The following is a 20,044-nucleotide window of genomic DNA, read 5'->3' as shown; positions in this document are numbered from 1 at the left end:
TGTCGGGGAACTTGTAGGTAGTGGTGTCCCCCTGTATCTGCTGACCCTATCCTGCTAAGTTTATTTTGGTTTAAAGTTGAGAAAGAAATTCCAAAATTGCTTTGGAAAGTTGCTGAATTGTATCTTGTGAAAGATAAACATTCTGACTAATGTGCATTGCTACTGGAGGAAGTGAATGTGTAATGTGTTGGAAGGGACAATCAGCCAGTCAGCTGCTTCGTCCTGGAAAATGTCAACTTTCTTAAGTGCTATTGGAGCTGCACATATCCAGGCAATTCCCGGACCAGAGAAGCAACCTGGGCTAGCTGTTGAATGCTAGACTGTCAGAGGGACAGTATGCAGAGAATATGTACTACTGGACGCGCAGCACTTAGATAGTACTACACTTCTGAAGGGCCAGTACAGATAGTATGCGGTACTGTCAGATGCTCTGGGTGAAGGAAGTGCTTTGCTGTCAACAAGGTCAGCACTGAGGGAGTGCCATATTGCCAGAAAGTGAGAACTGAGGAATGCCACACTGTCAGAGTGGGAGACTGCAGTATCAGAATCTCTACTGGAGGAGTTCTGTTTGAGTGGAGAGTTTGTACTCTGAGAGTACTGCACTCTCACAGGTTTGTACTGAGAGAAATATAAGTCACTTTCTGACTTCTCTGCCATCTGGCTGTCTCTCTCTCTTTCCCTTTGTTTCTCTCCCACAGACTCTCTCTGTTGCCCTCCCTTTCTGTTTCTATTATTATGAATGAAACAAAAGGAATGACATTTGTGAAGATGGATGGATCTCCTTCTCTCTCTGTTCCCATTGCTACGGAAACTGTGGTGGGTTTCAAGGTGATGGGACTATTTGACCCCTATCTCGAGAGTTGTTGTCGACATGACACTGGGTAACTTTCTCCCATTCCCCTCTCCCTCTGCCCTTTTACTCTGGCCTTGCCCTCCTCTACCTGGCACTCTTCTCCCCAACACTGATTTCCTGCCCTCACAATAGTTTTCCCTCCCACTTACCATCCACACTCCCATCTTCCCTCCCAACTCACCACATCCTACTCCCCTATTCTCACTCCTTCCACATCACTCCGCTGTGCCCACCTCATGCCTATCCTTCCCCTTCCTCTACTTCCTACGTTCCACACACCATCCGTCTCTTCACCCCCACTAGACTCCATCACCATCCCCTCTTCCTCTCTCTGCTCCCTTGGAATCTGCCACCACTTCCTCACTCTCCCTCCCACGCCCCACTCAACATTGCACCTCTGCCATCTTCTCACCTCCTACCCACCGTCTCCTTGTCCTCTGGTCACTCCATTTGCTTCCTTTCATCCTCTGCCCTGACATTCATTCATTGCCTGACTCATTTAAACACTGGCCTCCCAATTACCTCCCCCTCCCTACAATCTGTCCCATCCACTGCCCTCACACACTCATCCACCTCCCCATCCACATTCCCTGCCCCTCTCATTCTTACACACCACTTGTGACCCCTGCATTGACCTCTCCCTCTCCTATCCAACCCTGACTCTTCCCACAATCCATCCCCTCCCAATGCAGCCCTTCCCCTTTATCTCACTCTCCTCTTGTTCTCTTCAACTGACCCATTATATTCACACACCCACACTTTCTATGCTCTGTCTCTGTCTCTCTCTCTCTCTCTGTGTCTCTCTCTGTTGCTTTCCCCCTCTCTATCACTTTCCCCCTCCACATTACATTCTTCTCGTCCCCTGCTACGCCCACACTGACTTCTTCACCAACCCTCACTTCCCTTCCTCCGCCTATTACCCCCTCACATTTCCCTCCATCTGCTGTCCCATCATCCGTCCCTTCCCCAACATCCCTCATTCACATCATTCCTTCACTCTTGCCTCCTCTTGCCAAGCCCCTCCAATGACCTACCTGTCCCTTAATCCTCCACTGACTTCACTCACTACCTTCTCTCTCGCTCACTCTTCAACTCCTCATCTTTCAACTCCCCTCACTCTTCTCCCTCATTCTCCCCTCCATTCCCATCTTCTATTCATTGCTCATCTGTTCCCACTCTCATTCACTCTTTGAGTTTCTGCTCCCCACAAACCTTTCCCACTCTGCTCTGCCTCTCTCGCTGATGGTATTATTTGATCTCTGCCCCAACTCCAGCCTCTCTGACTCTGGATCTGAACCCAATATTACGTCCAGAAGGCTGTAAAGTTCCTGGTCTGAAAAAGAGATGTTACGTTAGACACAGAAACAGACTTGTACATGCTGACCAGGTACCTTAAATTAATCTAGTCCCACTTGCCATCACTTGGCCCATATCTCTCTTAACCCTTCCTATTCAAATACCCATCCAAATACCTTTTAAATGCTGTAATTGTACCAGCTTCCATCACTTCCTCTGGCAGATCATTCCGGACATGCACCACACTGCATTAAAAAGTTGCTCCTTCGGTCCCTTTTAAATCATTCTGCTAAACCTATGCCCCCTTGACGTTTCGGGCATAAGCCCTTCTTCAGGAATCCTGAAGAAGGGCTTATGCCCGAAACGTCGATTCTCCTGCTCCTTGGATGCTGCCTGACCTACTGCGCTTTTCCAGCAACACATTTTTCAGCTCTGATCTCCAGCATCTGCAGTCCTCACTTTCTCCTGGAAATAGTCCTTGCCTGTTACTCTATCCATGCTTCTTATGATTTTGCAAACCACCATAAGATCACCCCTCTGCCTCTGATACTCCAGGGAAAATAGTCCCAGCCTACAATCCTGGTAACTCTTCGGAGCAGTGAGAGCCGGGAGGAGGTGACGGTGGTGCGATGTGATTGTCGGGAAGGCAGGCAAGTATATTTAAACTCCTTACCTTCAGGCTAGTGAGGGAGGAGCGAACAAAGGACTTCTGGGAAGGCTAAATAGAACTGGTTATATTTGCGTGGTTGCGTTACCTGAGATACTACTCGGGTAGTGTCTCCCACCCATCCTCCTCCTCTAACATAAAAAAATGTTGTGGGAGCCAGATTGACTAGGTAAGGTAAATTGTTTATTTCCTAATCCTCTTTTATAGTCGTCACTTCGATTTAGAGCAGTGGGAATGGAGTGTAGGGCAGTGGAATGTCCCTCCTGCAGAATGTGGGAAGTAAGGATCACCACTAGTATCCCTGCTGACTACATCTGTGGGAAGTGCACCCAACAGCAGCTCCTTGAAAAACGCATGAGGGAACTGGAGCTGGAGTTGGATCAACTTTGGATAATTCGGAAGCCAGAGGGGGTTATTGACAGGACTTACTGAGAGGTGGTCACTCCCCAGATAAAGAAGAATGCCATCTTAGCCCTTTTCTTTCTTGACTTTAAACTGGGACATGTCTCAAGCTGGAAGGAGTTGTGAAGGTGTTTTGGGGATATGTAAGTGCCCCGTGTTGGCAGGGGGAAGGCCCCTCATTAAGTGTCTTATATTAGGTTCAATTTGTTGATGTTTTGCATCCATGTTTAGTTGCAGTCGTTCTAGTTTATGTATTTTTAGGCTTCATAAGTCATGTTTTGGTTTATGCTCAGCAATTGGTAAGTCAAATTCTTCCTTTTTGGAGTTCAAATGTTGTTATAGACAGTCATAGCGAATTGTGTCCTCAAATGGTGTACCTGCAATATTCGAGGGAACCATTCACCAGTGAAGAGAAAAAAAGATGCTTCCTAGTCTGAGAAAGGAGAGGTGGACATAGCCCTTTTACACAGGAGACTCACCTTGGTGAATGGGAGATCTGCATTTGCAGCAGGGTGGGTTTGTTCAGGTGTATTTCTCTTCCTTCACAAGTAGGAGTATGGGAAAGACCATACATATAAAAAAAGCATCTTCCATTTAAATTGCTAGTTCAGATTAAAGATTAGTATGGGCAGTTCGGCATTCTTAAAGACTCAATACTTGGAGAAGAGTATGGTATTTTGAATGGTTCTTGTCCTCCAGCGCATCACTTTAAATTTTTGATCAATGCATTCTCAAATCAATGGCTCTTGCACCACGATAGATTATTATAGGGGGAGACTTTATGTGCCTTATGGATCACACAGTGGATAGAATGCCTGGAGAACATTCAACATTTTCTTTATAATCTGAGCAACAAGCAGATTTATGTGCAGAATTGGGATTGGTAGCTATCTAGAGGTGTCCCCATCCCACAGGGAGGGACATTACATTTTTTAATATTCTGCACAAGTGTCATATTAGGATTGATCTTTTCGTAACTTCTGCGTTATCCTTGGATTCCGTAACATTTTGTACAATTGGAAACATTACTAATTCTGACCATGCTACAGTATATTTAGTTAAAAATCGCACAACACCAGGTGTGATTTTTAACCTTGTACACCCCAGTCCAACACCGGCATCTCCAAATCACAGTATATTTAGAGATTGAGCTTAAGGGCAATATTACAGGCCCTTGACACTGGCAAATATATCCCTTTAATCTGAATCCATCATATAATTCTACAATGAATGTAAGGTATTGTTAGCCACCAATTCGGATAAGGCCAGTAACCCATCTATTCTTTGGGAGTCTGCTAAGGCTTATGCCAAGGGATAATTATTTCTTATTCTGCCAGTGAGAAATGACAGAAGGGGGAGCAGCAATGCCTGCTTGAGGCGTGGCTAAATACAGCTGAGGAGGCATAATTTGCTTGGCCCTCAGTGGCTAAGCTGCAGTGGGTTATAGCTCTTTGGTTCAACTTGAACTCGATGCTCACGCAGACAACAAGGAAGGAACTTGCTTTTGCGAAATAAACACTGTTTGAGCATGGTGACAAGCTGGGCAGATGGCGAACATATCTTGCCAGGAGAAATAATGCCCCCCATTCGATTACCTCAATTCGGGACAGGACTTGAATGGTTACTTGATTCTAAAAAGATCAATGCTGCATTTTGGAAATTTCACTTTGAACTATACCAGTCTGAACGTTGTGAGGGCTAAGATGGCATCCTTCTTTAAGAAACTGGATCTTCCAGGCGTTAGCTCCAAATAGGCGTCTTTCCTTAATGCCCCTTTAACAGAGCAAGAGGTACAGGATGCTGTGAAGTAGATGCAGAGTGGGAAGACACCTGGCCCTGACGTTTTTCCTGGCAAGTTTTACAAATAATTTATACATAGACATTAGACATATATGATTACTTGTACAGCAATGATTGCCTACTGCCATCTTTAAGAGGGGCTAATATTTCTCTTAGCCTTAAGAAAGGGAGGACCCCAGAGGAATGTGCCTCTTTTAGGGCCATCTCATCTTTAAATGATGATTTTAAAATCTTGTCCAAGGATCTTGCATTAAGATTGGTAATTCTGCTGTTTTTCATTGTTAGAGATGACCAGACGTTTTTTTCAAAGCCTGTAGATCCTCCAATAATGTTAGGAGGTTACTGAATATGATTCAAGTGTGTCAGCAGCAGTCAGTTCAGGTATTAGTGATCTCCTCGGATGCAGAAAAGGCATTTGATTGGGTTGAGTGGCCATATCTTTTTTGAATGATTTAATTGAAGGGAGATTTTTATTAGGTGGGTGAGGATCCTCTACAGTGATAGTCCAGCAGCAGTTCTCACCAATGGTGTGAGAGCTAGTAATTTTAATATCTGTAGGGGCAATCGGCAAGGCTTCTCCCTCTCACACTACCTTTTAACCCGCAAGTATGGTTTTAAATTTTTTCAGGTTAGGGATTTTATTCAAAAAGGGACTATGCTTTTGAACGACTCCTACTGATCTGTCACAAGGAGAGGGTGCTTCGTGCAATAAGTATTCTCTCTGTCAGTGCTGTTTATCAGATATTGGGGGGCAGGGGATGATCTTTCAGAAGATGCTGAGCAGCTTTGGGGATTCTGGGAGAGAGAGAGAAGAGGTTCTATCTCTTTCAATAAATATTAAATAAAAAGGAAAGGGACCTAACGGGCAACGCTTTCAAGAAAAAGTGCAATAAACTGCCAGAGGAAGTGATGGAGGCTGGTAAAATTACATTTTTAAAAGGCATTTGGATAGGTGTATGAGTAGAAAGGGTTGAGAGGGTAACAGGCCAAAAGCTGGCAAATGGGACTAGATTTATTTAGGATATCTGGTTGGCATGAATGAGTTAGATCATCGAGTCTGTTTCTCTGCTGAGCATCTCTATGATGTTTTGACCCTATAACTGAGATGAGGAATTTCTTCAGCCAGAGGGTGATTAATCTGTCAAACTCATTGTTGCAGAATGATGTGGAGACCAAGTCATTGAGTGTATTTAAGACACAGAGATAGCTTATTGATTAGTAAAAGGAGCAGGGTTACAGGGCGAAGGCAAGCGAATGGGGACTGAGAAATATATCAGCCACGATCAAATGATGGAGGAAACCCAATTGGTGTATGCCCTCATTCTGCTGTTGCATCCTTTAGTCAGCAGACGGGAAGCCAGCAACTGGATATACTCGTAACTGTCTCCTATTCATAACAGATTAGTGGTGCTGTCTCCTATTCATAACCCCTAACCTAACGCTGTCAAGCTCCTTAATAATCTATTGAATGCCTCAAATAAAAAGACTGGTATTTGCATAGCACCTTTAATGATATCTCAAAGCTTCTTACAGTCCATGAAGTATTTCAGAGTTGTCTTCATAAAGCAGCCAGTCTGTACAGAGCAGGCTCCCATAAACAGCAATGTGAACAGGTCATCTAATTGTTTTGATGTTGAATGAGAGATAAATATTGACTGTGGGATTTTTTTAATATTCACCTCTACACAAATTTTGGATCAAAGTGTCATTGATCGACGTGCAGCCACATTGCTGCAGCACTCCCTCAGTACTGCACTCAATTGTCAGACTGGGTTTTTAATGATTATGTCACACACTGCAAGCTAAGACCACCTACATTCTCCTCCAAATTATTAATATATGGGGTCTCAGTACAGATGACTGCACAACACCACTGGTCACAGATATCCAGTCAGAAAAACAAACTTCCAACACCCTCGTCAATCTTCTTTGTCACCTCCTCAAAAAACTCAGTGAAGTTTGTCAGATGTGACCTCTCCTCTGCTTTGCCATTTAATAAGATCGTAGCTAATCTGATCATTCTCAAATTGACTCTCCGGCCTGAACTCCATGACCTTTGATTCCCTTCCTCGTTAAAAATCTGTCCAACTGAGCTTTGTATATACTGAATGAGCCAGCCTCAACAGCTCTCTGCAGGATCAAATTCCACACAAACTCCAACAATGTTGGAGAAACTCAGCAGGTTTGACAGCAGCTGAAGTGCTAGAAATGTTTCAAATCTAATATGACTCTTGGTAAGAGCTGCTTGTGTCTGTCCAGTGGGAGGGTGTAGAAAAGTGTTGATTACAATGATGGGTTTGAGAGGGTTCACAGTCCTTTTCTCACCATAGAGGTACAGCCCTGCAATGTAAAAGGGAATTCAAGAAGATAATGTGGGATATAAATGAATTAATGTTATTTCTGCAAGTATAAATTCTGATACAGAATGGGAATGAGAAAATACATATTCAGCAAAAAGAAAGCATGAGACGTGATTACAGAACAATGGTGGATATATGGGCAAACAGGAAAGCATCTGTTTCCCCCTTACACGGGCACACAGGAACAAACCCTAATCAAAGAGGTCAAAGTGGCCTCTGGATGGAAATAGATGCTGATAGAAGAAAAGATATGCCTAATCAATAACCTATAATAGACTGACGTCAAACACCCTTATGGGAGTCAGAGATAAGAGTTTGTCACGGACAAAACAGGATAAACAGAAGTTGTGGGATAAGTCTTAAGGAAATGAGTGACGTAAGCGAAGCAGGGAACAAACAATGGAATAAGGAAAAATATGGGGATTCAAACTGTATAAATTTCGAGAGTTTGTTGGATTTGGTGTGCATTTTGTCATTACCTTACCTGGTAATGAGACAGGGCACCCACCTATAGGTGTATAAATAAATGGCGGATTCAGATATTTGTCTCGGACTGAAATTATTAAAGTGAGTGAGCTTTTGTTTCTCACAATTGGGGGCTCGTGTCCGGGATTTTCTTCCATCACCGGGGGGAGTGGCTGGCCTTGGACACTGGGAAGACGCGTCCCGTTCCCCATTGAGGAGCGGTCTCGTGTCCCGGTTTGGTCTGCTCCCTTGGGTGACTGATGTGAATCCTATAAGAGAGACATCTGAATCAGACAGTGATAGGAGCTCGATAGAAAATACGGTGACAAAAGGGGCCAGGCAACTCTGTGCACAGACCAAGGTAAGAAAATTGACTTTTAAGTATTGCCTTGGTGGCCGGGATTGAGTTTTAGTAGTTAATAAGGGACTAACGAAGGAACTCAATATGGCTTGCGCTTTGGGTAAGAAAAAAGCCTCCGGGGAAACAAAGTAAGGAAAAGACAATGGAAATGGAGGCGGGGTCCCTTACAACATTCCTCCGGAAAGTCCTTTGGGCAGGATGTTGTGGAAATTGGCAAAATAATACTTGTGCAAGGGAGAAAGATGATTAAATATTGTTGCTTTGTATGGACTAAGGACTCCATTCTTCGTCCCGCTGTCTTCTGGCCAAAGTACAGATCGGACGAAGACTGGGTTTGTGAATATCTGAATTTATATGTCAATGTGCGAGAGAGAGAGAGAGAATGAAAAGAGCTGTACAGCTGGTAGGAAGTTTAACCCTTTGTGATTTGGTTTGAGTGAACATTTGTTTGTTGGTGATTGAATGTTTGTGTTTTATTCCCTGGAGCTTGAGTTCCAGGACTGTTTTGAATCTGATTTTTGTTATGGAAATTTAACATGATTTCTTTTAAGGTTAAGGATTCTATTGTGATTATGAAGAAAAAAAAAAAGGAATGATAACTCCTGTTCTTTTTACAGATCATGACTGCCTTACTATCAGTTTCTAACTAATCTCTTTTATCTTTACATAAAAGCGATTTATGGAGGACAGTTGAAGTTTCAGTTCAACATTAGATTGTAGTAAAAGCAAAATTCTATGGTTAATATCTGTGACCTTGGATTCAGCCATTGTTCATGCATTAGAAGTTTTTTTTTTAAAAAACTTGAGTAGACAAATTCTTTTAAGGCAAGTTCTGATTATTTTACGACTTATAGTATTGTAATTGAGCAATGATTGGTCAGGACTATTTAAGGAAACTAATTCTGGATCTAAATTAAAGGACTAAAACTGGGTAATTACAGTGAATTGCAAAATTGGGAACTGTATGCATTTTGCATTTTGACTATTAAATACTGAAGAAATGAACGTAAATATATATAAATATATTTATACGTTAGGAACAGGCTTTGAAGGTTAGTCAAGCATGAATTGATGAATTGGTGTTTGAAGTTATGGGGAGCTAGAAATATTGCAATATTTCTTTAAAAAAAAGAAAAAGGGGAAAAACGTAACGACTTATCCCCTTTGGGAGGTACCCATAGGGGACAAAGACATTGGTTTGTAAGTGCCCCCCTCACCAGTGGGGAGGTCAGAACATTTAAAAAGGAAATGGAGGTCCTGGTTGAGGATCCGGTGGGGTTGTCTGAACAAATTGTTCAATTTTTGGGGCCCAGTCTGTATACCTGGGCTGAATTAATGTCTATTTTGAATATATTATTTACTGGGGAGGAAAGGGGACTTGTACGAGGAACTGCCATTAAAATATGGGACAGGGAACACCCGATTGGAGATGGGGATGCTGGACAGGGAGAGATGAAGTTTCCCCTCAGAGACCCCCAGTGGGAAAACCAAAACCCGGAGCATAGAGAAGAAATGAGGGAATTGAAAGACCTGATTCTAAAAGGAATAAGGGAGGCAGTTCCGAAGTCACAGAATTTGATTAAAGCCTTTGAAATTAGACAGGAGAAAGATGAGACTCCCTCAGCTTTCTTGCAAAGATTAAGGGACTCAATGCGGAAATACTCTGGAATGAACCCTGAGGACCCAGTGGCACAGGGTCTTTTGAAAGTACATTTTGTGACAAGAGCATGGCCAGACATACAGAGAAAGATACAGAAGATAGAAGGATGGAGTGAAAACCATTAGATGAATTGTTGAGAGAGGCACAGAAAGTGTTTGTAAAGAGGGAGAGGACAAGGGGGAACATTTGATAGAGGGTTTGAGCGACAGGGGCAGAGATGGAAGTCGCTACAGGAAGGATGCTATTATTGTGGAAAGATAGGGCATTTTAAGCGGGGGTGTCCTGATCTACAAAGGGAAGAAAGGGCAATTCCGCTTATGAATTATGATGAAGAATAGGGGTGTCAGGGGTTCCTGCCCTCGGGGGCCCACCAGGAACCCTTGATAAACTTGAAGGTGGGACCGTGTAGGGAGGAGGTAATCTCCCTAGTAGATACGGGGCAGCACGGTCATCGCCGAATTTTAAACCAAAGAAAGTAGAAATGTTTACACGGTCAATTACTGTTTCAGTGGTGAAAGGGGAAGGATTTACTGTTCCAGTATTTGAACCTATGATTATAGAAAGTCCTAAGGATAGGATCACAGGGGAACTGCTGTATATCCCTGATATAGGAAGTAACTTACTGGGGAGAGATTTAATTATCCTTTTAGGACTGGAGATTGGAATTCAGGAAGAAGAATTAGTTGTACAACTGGCAATATTGACAGAGGATGCAGAGAGAGAGATAGACCCTATTGTATGGGCTAGAGAAGGGAATCATGGAAAACTACAGATCCCTCCCCTTACAATAAATTTAAAACGGAAAGGGGACGTTGTCTGTGAACGACAATATCCTATTTCCATAGAAGGTAAACGGGGACTGCAGCCAGTAATTGAGGGACTGATTAGAGATGGTTTGTTGGAGCCATGTATGTCTCCTTATAATACCCCAATTCTACCAGTACGGAAATCTGATGGAACTTATCGATTGGTGCAGGATTTGAGAACATTAAATCGAATAGTACAGATCAGGCACCCAGTGGTGCCAAACCCCTACACATTATTAAGTAAGATCACTCATGATCACAAATGGTTTAGTGTGATAGATTTAAAGGATGCCTTTTGGGCTTGTCCCTTGGCGGAGGAAAGATTTGGGACTATCCCCCTATGAAATCTTATTTGAATTACCTTATCTGGGAACACAGGGAGAATTGCCAATTCCCGAAACTAAAGATTTGTTTTTAAAGAAGTATATACTGGGCTTGTCCTCCTCTTTATCTTTCCTCAGAAAACAGGGTCTATTGGCACAGACTCCGCCCCTTGAATTTGCTGTTCATCCCATCCGGCCAGGAGATTTGGTCTTAATAAAATCATGGACAGAGACTAAGCTGCAGCCAGACTGGGAAGGGCCGTACCAGGCTCTTTTGACCGAAACGGCAATAAGGACGGTGGAGAAAGGCTGGACTCACTACATTCGGATCAAAGGGCCAGTGGACCCTCCAGTTGAGGAAGAAGTCTGGACAGCCGAATCAACACAAGACCCGCTGAAACTCAGACTAAAGAGACTTTGAGTAATTGACTATACAGTGGCGATGCGGGTGCGGGATTATTTCTGTAAGATTGTATATTAAGCCTTTTTGTGTTTTAGCATAATGATCAGAATACTGGGAATGCTTAGAGTTATGATGCTAGCCCTCTTGGTATTAGGATTTTGTCACATATCATTTTCATATGTATTATTAATGGTTCCTGAGTCTGATAATCCACAAGTAATAGACACTGATGTATGTAGCTTAGTAAATTGTGGGAATGTAGCTAATCAGAGACAATACCGCAACTCAGAGATACATCTTAAGTCCTATGGGGATGGCCTCGGGGATGGTACCTGGTATAATGGTCTTGTCACAATACACCGGGCCCCCTTCCGACCAGCACGCGATTGTCCCAATAAAAAGTGTAACCCCATATATTCAATGATAAGAAAAACCACATGGCACGGAGCGGTTTTGGGAGGTGGCACTTATGAGGTACAATTAAATGAAACATTTGGGATTGAAATGAAAGCAAATAGGAAGGAGTTTGTGGGCTGTTGTTTTCGAATTAGCATAGGACAGGGAAAAATGGGTAGAATTACTGGGTAATGAGATACAACCTTTCATTCCTCCCAATGATCCTACAGTAGTAAAAATTATAGAGGTAAAGGATTTGAAACAGACCATCGAGATACAGACTGGGTACGGGGATACAAATGCCTGGGTTGAATGAGTAAAGTATACTGTAAAAAGTCTGAACAAAAGCAATTGCTATGCATATGCCTCCGGTAGGCCAGTGGCCCAAGTGGTTCCCTTTCCGCTCGGGTGGAAGCGAGACAGGAAGGGCATGAAATGTATGATAGCCCTGTATCAGGATGAGACTGCATGGAATGATAGGAATTGTACCTCCCTATCTCTGATGTTCCCTCCCTTGGAGGAGAAAGATGCAAAAGTTCCCCCCACATTTTCCGCCGCAGTTGGAAATCACACGTCATGTGTGCACAGGCGAGGTACGAGTCGGTCGAGACATTTGGGGGAGCTGAAATTATGTACAGAGATTAAGAATGTTACCGAAACGAAGAAGGGAGGGAACTACTCAGCATTAAAGGTTCCCCGAGCGGATCTGTGGTGGTACTGTGGAGGAAAAATATTGAGACCCACCCTACCTCCGGATTGGAGAGGGATATGCGCAATTGTACAATTGGCAATTCCATTTACCCTGGCATTTGAGAAGGAAAAGATAGTAGGGAAAAAGGGAAGGGGTAAGAGATTACTGTTAGATAATTCTTTTGATGACAGGATTTATCTTGATTCGGTAGGAGTCCCTAGGGGAGTACCTGAATTCAAAGCTCGTAACCAGATTGCAGCAGGCTTTGAGTCAGCTCTCTTTTGGTGGGCAACAATTAATAAAAATGTAGACTGGATAAATTACATTTTTTATAATCAACAGCGATTTATAAAATTATACAAGAGAGGCGGTTAAAGGAATATCAGAACAGCTTGATGCGACAAGTAGGATGGCATGGGAAAACAGAATAGCCCTTGATATGATTTTAGCAGAGAAAGGGGGTGGTGGTTTTTATCCTTACTTCCCTGATAGTAGTAGTCGGGGTATTGGTGGCCATTGGCTGTTGTGTCATACCCTGTATACGAGGGCTCACCCAGAGGCTGATTGAAACAGCCTTGATGAAACGAATGCCCCTGAGGGGAAATTTGACAGAGGAACTTTATCAACTAAATAATAAGGAGATGAGTGAGACTAAGATGGATGAAATCTCTGAAATGATGCTTGCGAATTTTGGGAACAATGTTTAAAAAAAAAAGAGACAAAAATGCAGAAGATAACAGATAGTAATGAAAAGAAAAAGGGGAAATTGTGGGATATAAATGAATTAATGTTATTTCTGCAAGTATAAATTCTGATACAGAATGGGAATGAGAAAATACATATTCAGCAAAAAGAAAGCATGAGACGTGATTACAGAACAATGGTGGATATATGGGCAAACAGGAAAGCATCTGTTTCCCCCTTACACGGGCACACAGGAACAAACCCTAATCAAAGAGGTCAAAGTGGCCTCTGGATGGAAATAGATGCTGATAGAAGAAAAGATATGCCTAATCAATAACCTATAATAGACTGACGTCAAACACCCTTATGGGAGTCAGAGATAAGAGTTTGTCACGGACAAAACAGGATAAACAGAAGTTGTGGGATAAGTCTTAAGGAAATGAGTGACGTAAGCGAAGCAGGGAACAAACAATGGAATAAGGAAAAATATGGGGATTCAAACTGTATAAATTTCGAGAGTTTGTTGGATTTGGTGTGCATTTTGTCATTACCTTACCTGGTAATGAGACAGGGCACCCACCTATAGGTGTATAAATAAATGGCGGATTCAGATATTTGTCTCGGACTGAAATTATTAAAGTGAGTGAGCTTTTGTTTCTCACAATAACATGGAGTCCTTGGTTGGCAGTGGGGAAGCTAAATGCCTCAGCCTTCTTGAACCCTAATTCCCTTTGAAATGATCTGGAAGAATGTGCATTTCGCTGCCAATCGCAAGGTATCCAACAAAAACAAAAATTGCTCGAGCAACTGGAGTAGACTCACTGGACCTAAAATGTTGCATCTTCTTTCTTTCCACACACGCTAGCAGTTTGCTGATTCTCACCAGCCATTTATGTTTTGTAGCACACCTTGGCAATGAAAATTGAAGTTTATAGCACACCTAATGTTCAACAAAGAATTGCAAATGCTGGTAATCTGAAACAAAACAGAAATTGATGGAAAAACTGTTTTCTCTGCACAGATGCTGCCACAGCTGCGGCGTTTCAGTGTTCCTGGAACAGACTGACAGAGAAGATTACTGTAAAACTTAAATCATCTCAAATCCTCACTCACTGTCAAATTCATCTTCATGTTATCACTGGTGTTTCATTCCAAGGGCTTCAATTCTACTTCTAAATCTTTTATGTGACAATTTCTCAAAAGCCTTTTCAAGTCCAAGGATCAAATTCCCTCTGAAACCTAATTGTGTCTTCAGTCAAAAGCTCAATCAATTCAGATAAACATGACTTGCTTTGAATAAGCTCACACAGGCTTTCCTTAATTATCCAGAATTGCTTAACTGTGTTGAACATTATCCTTAAAATTTCCCACCATCGAGGTTAATCTCACTGACCTGTTCCTGCAGCTTTACGTTTACACTTTATTTTAAGAAACCGAACCACGAGCAATACTACAAAATTGAATGAAAGTTTGACTGTATAAACAAAATTGCAGGGCAGGAGGTGAAAAAGGACTAGACTTGGACCAGCAGAATACTCTATCCATGTGCCTTTACAGCTTCATGTTCTGAAACATGTGGACGTTCCCATTAACCATCACATGACAATTTGAAAATAACACTAAAATAGGCAGTATTGTAGACTGAGAGGAAGGTCCTCAGAAATTGCAGCAGGACCTTGACTAGCTGGGGAAGTGGGCCAAGAAATGGCAAATGGAGTTTAAAGCACATAAGTCTGAGGTCCTGCGTATTGGAAAGTCAAATCAAGATGATCATTTTGTGAGAAACAAAAGCTCACTCACTTTAATCATTTCAGGCCGAGACCAAATATCTGAATCAGAGTCGTTTATTTGTACACTTGCAAGTGGGTGCCTTGTCTAATTGCCAGGTAAGGCAATGACAAATGCACAGTAAACCCCAACAAACTCTTGCAATTTATACAGTTTTTTTCCCATATGTTTTCCTGATTCCATTGTTTGTTCCCTGCTTCGCTTACGTCACTCATTTCCTGAAGACTTATCCCACAACTTCTGTTTATCCTGTCTTGTCCGTGACAAACTCTTATCTCTGACTCCCATCAGGGTGTTCGACGTCAGTCTACTGTAGGTCATTGATGAGGCATATCTTTTCTTCTATCAGCATCTATTTCTATCCAGAGGCCACTTTGACCTCTTTAATTAGGGTTTGTTCCTGTGTCTCCGTGCAAGTGGGGAAAACAGATGTTTTTCCTGTATGCCCATACATCCACCCATTGTTCTGTAATCACGTCTCATGCTAACATATCCTTTCTTTTTGCTGAATATATATTTTCTCATTCCTGTTCTGTATCAGAATTTATAGTTGCAGAAATAACATTAATTCATTTATATCCCACAATTTCCCCTTTTTCTTTTGATTACCATTTGTTATCTTCTCTTTTTTTGTCTCTTTTTTTTTAACATCGTTCCCAAAATTCGCAAGCATCATTTCAGAGATTTCATCCATCTTGATTTCACTCATCTCCTCATTATTTAGGCGATAAAGTTCCTCTGTCTGATTCCCTCTTAGGGGCATTTGTTTCATCAAGGCTATTTCAATCAGTCTTTGGGTGAGCCCTCGTATACTGGGTATGACACAACAGCCAATGGCCACCAATACCCCGACTACTACTATCAGGGAAGTAAGGATAGAAACCACCACCCCCTTTTTCTGCTAAAATCATATCAAGAGCTATTCTGTTTTCCCATGCCATCCTACTTGTCGCATCAAGCTGTTCTGATATTCCTTTAACCACATCTCTTGTATAATTTATAAATCGCTGTTGATTATAGAAAATGTAATTTATCCAATCTTCATTTTTATTAATTGTTACCCACCAAAGGAGAGCTGACTCAAAACCTGCTGCAATCTGGTTACGAGCTTTGAATTCAGGTACTCCCCGAGGGACTCCTTCGAATCAAGATAAATCCTGTCATCAAAAGAAGTATCTAACAATAATCTCTTACCCCTTCCCTTTTCCCCTACTATCTTTTCCTTCTCAAATGCGAAGGTAAATGGAATTGCCAATTGTACAATTGCACATAGCCCTCTCCAATCCGGAGGTAGTGTGGGTCTCAATATTTTTCCTCCACAGTACCACCACAGATCCGCTCGGGGAACCTTTAGTGCTGAGTAGTTTCCTCCCTTCTCCGTTTCGGTAGCATTCTTAATCTCTGTACATAATTTCAGCTCCCCCAAATCTCTCGACCGACTTGTACCTTGCCTGTGCACACACGACGTGTGATTTCCACCTGCGGCGGAAAATGTGGGGGCGGGGGAACTTTTACATCTTTCTTCTCCATGGGAGGGAACATCAGAGATAGGGAGGTACGATTCCTATCATTCCATGCAGTCTCATCCTGGTACAGGGCTATCATACATTTCATGCCCTTCCTGTCTTGCTTCCACCCGAGTGGAAATGGAACCACTGGGCCACTGGCCTACCGGAGGCACATGCATAGCAATTGCTTTTGTTCAGACCTTTTTACAGTATACTTTACCCATTCAACCCAGGCATTTGCATCCCCGTACCCAGTTTCTATCTCGATGGTCTGTTGCACATCCTTTACCTCTATAATTTTTACTACTTTAGGATCATTGGGAGGGGTAAAAGGTTGTATCTCATTACCCAGTAAGTCTACCCGTTTTCCCTGTCCTACACTCATTTGAAAACAACTCCTCCCCATTTGTTTTCATTTCAATCCCAAATGTTTCATTTAATTGTATCTCATAAGTGCCCCCCCAAAAAAAACTGCTTCGTGCCATGTGGTTTTCCTTATCGTTAGGTATATGGGGTTACACTTCTTATCGAGCTGGTCGGAAGGGGGCCCGGTGTACTGTGACGAGACCATAATACCAAGTACCATCCCCGAGGCCATCCCCATAGGACTTAAGATGTATCTCTGAGCTGCGGTACTGTCTCTGATTAACTACATTCCCACAATTTTCTAAGCTGCATGCATCAGTGTCTATTACTTGTGGATTATCAGACTCAGGAACCATTAATAATACATATGATAATGATATTTGACAAAATCCTAATACCAAGAGGGCTAGCATCATAACGCTAAACATTCCCAGCATTCTAATCATGCTGAAGCACAAAAAGACTTAATATACAATCCTACAGAAATAATCCCGCGCTCGCGTCACCACTGTATAGTCAGTTACTCGAAGTCTCTTTAATCTGAGTTTCAGCGGGTCTTGCGTTGATTCGGCTGTCCAGACTTCTTCCTCAACTGGAGGGTCCACAAGCCCTTTGATCCGAGTGTAATGAGTCCAGCCTTTTTCCTCTGTCCTTATTGCCGTTTCGGTAGTCAAAAGAGCCTGGTACGGCCCTTCCCAGTCCGGCTGCAATTTAGTCTCTGTCCATGATTTTACTAAGACCCAATCTCCTGGCTGGATGGGGTGAACAGCGAATTCAAGGGGCGGAGTCTGTGCCAATGGGCCCTGTTTCCTGAGGAAAGACAAAGAGGAGGACAAGCCCAGTATATACTTCTTTAAAAACAAATCTTTAGTTTCGGGAATTGGCAATTCTCCATTCGTTCCCAGATAAGGTAATCCAAATAAAATTTTATAGGGGGATAGTCCCAAATCTTTCCTCCGCCAAAGGACAAGCCCAAAAGGCATCCTTTAAATCTATCACACTAAACCATTTGTGATCATGAGGGATCTTACTTAATAACGTGTAGGCGTTTGGCATCACTGGGTGCCTGATCTGTACTATTCGATTTAATGTTCTCAAATCCTACACTAATCGATAAGCTCCATCAGATTTCCGCAATGGTAGAATTGGGGTATTATAAGGAGACATACATGGCTCCAACAGTCCATCTCTAATCAGTCGTGTAATTACTGGCTGCAGTCCTCGTTTACCTTCTATGGAAATAGGATATTGTCGTTCACAGACAACGTCCCCTTTCCGTTTTAAATTTATTAAAAGGGGAGGGATCTGTAGTTTTCCACGATTCCCTTCTCTAGCCCATACAATAGGGTCTATCTTTCTCTCTGCATCCTCTGTCAACATCGCCAGTTGTACAACTAATTCTTTTTCCTGAATTCCAATCTCCAGTTCCAAAAGGATAATTAAGTCTCTCCCTAGTAAGTTACTTCCTATATCAGGGATATACAGTAGTTCCCCTGTGACCCTATCCTTAGGACCTTCTATCATCATAGGTTCAAATACTGGAACAGTAAATCCTTCCCCTTTTACCCCTGAAACAATAATTGACCGTGTCGACATTTCTACCTTCTTTGTTTTAAAATTCAGCAATGACCGTGCTGCCCCCGTATCTACTAGGAAGACTGCCTTTTCCCTACAGGGTCCCACCTTCAAGTTTATCAAGGGTTCCTGGTGGGCCCCCGAGGGCAGGAACCCCTAACACCCCTATTCTTCAACAAAAGTCATAAGGGGAATTGCCCTTTCTTCCCTTTATAGATCAGAACACTCCCGCTTAAAATGCCCTATCTTTCCACAATAATAGGATCCTGCCTGTGGAGACTTACATCTCTGCCCTTGTCGCTCAAACCCTCTATCAAATGTTCCCCCTTGTCCTCTCCCTCTCCCCTTTCCTCTCTGTCCTACATGCTGCCACCCGCCACTCCGGTTGCTCACTATTGGTTCCATTCTCCCCTTAATTACCTCATCTACTGTAGCTACCATCATTTTCGCCTTCTGTTTTCGTCTCTCATCCTCCCTCTTTACAAACACTTTCTGTGCCTCTCTCAACAATTCCTCCAATTGTTTTTTCGCTCCATCCTTCTATATTCTGTATCTTTCTCTGTATGTCTGGCCATGCTCTTGTCACAAAATGTACTTTCAACAGACCCTGTACCACTGGGTCCTCAGGGTTCATTCCAGAACATTTCTGCATTGAGTCCCTTAATCTTTGCAAGCTTTCTGAGGGAGTCTCATCTTTCTCCTGTCTAACTTCAAAGGCTTTAGTCAAATTCTGTGACTTCGGAACTGCCTCACTTATTCCTTTTAGAATCAGGTCTTTCAATTCCCTCATTTCTTCTCTATGCTCCAGGTTTTGGTTTTCCCACTGTGGTCTTTGAGGGGAAACTTCACCTCTCCCTCTCCAGTAAATAGTATATTCAAAATAGACATTAATTCAGCCCAGGTATACAGACTGGGCCCCAGAAATTGATCAATGTGTTCAGACAACGCCACCGGATCCTCAACCAGGACCTCCATTTCCTTTTTAAATGTTCTGACCTCCCCACTAGTGAGGGGGGCACTTACAAACCCAATCTCTTTGTACCCTATGGGTACCTCCCGAAGGGGATAAGTCGTTACGTTCTTCCCCTTTTTCTTTTTTTGAAAGAAATATTGCAATATTTCTAGCTCCCCATAACTTCAAACACCAATTCATCAATTCATGCTTGACTAACCTTTAAAGCCTGTTCCTAACTTATAAATATATTTATATATTTACGTTCATTTCTTCAGTATTTAATAGTTAAAATGCAAAATGCACACAGTTCCCAATTTTGCAATTCACTGTAATTACCCAGTTTTAGTCCTTTAATTTAGATCCAAAATTAGTTTTCTTAAATAGTCCTGACCGATCATTGCTCAATTACAATACTATAGATCGTAAAATAATCAGAGCTGCCTTAAAAGAATTTGTCTACTCAAGTTTTTATTTTAAAAAACTTCTAATGCATGAACAATGGCTGAATCCAAGGTCACAGATATTAACCATAGAATTTTGCTTTTACTACAATCTAATGTTGAACTGAAACTTCAACTGTCCTCCATAAATCGCTTTTATGTAAAGATAAAAGAGATTAGTTAGAAACTGATAGTAAGGCAGTCATGATCCGTAAAAAGAACAGGAGTTATCATTCTTTTTTTTC

At 42.3% G+C, this 20,044-nt stretch overlaps 1 long non-coding RNA gene across 1 annotated transcript; it reads left to right on the top strand.

The window, feature by feature from the left end:
- The first annotated feature begins 7,396 nt into the window (after positions 1–7,396).
- On the top strand, positions 7,397–13,779 carry LOC148140099 (uncharacterized). Its single transcript, XR_015753044.1, has 2 exons — positions 7,397–8,204; positions 11,132–13,779. It is a non-coding gene; the product is annotated as an uncharacterized LOC148140099 (long non-coding RNA).
- The last annotated feature ends 6,265 nt before the right edge of the window (positions 13,780–20,044 follow it).

The sequence above is a fragment of the Chiloscyllium plagiosum genome, unplaced genomic scaffold, assembly GCF_037043375.1.
Source record: "Chiloscyllium plagiosum isolate Xiang-an unplaced genomic scaffold, Cpla_swu_hap1 HiC_scaffold_35, whole genome shotgun sequence".
Lineage (NCBI taxonomy): Eukaryota > Metazoa > Chordata > Chondrichthyes > Orectolobiformes > Hemiscylliidae > Chiloscyllium > Chiloscyllium plagiosum.
Note: the sequence above shows the minus strand (reverse complement) of the source record. Positions and strands in the feature narration are given on the sequence as shown.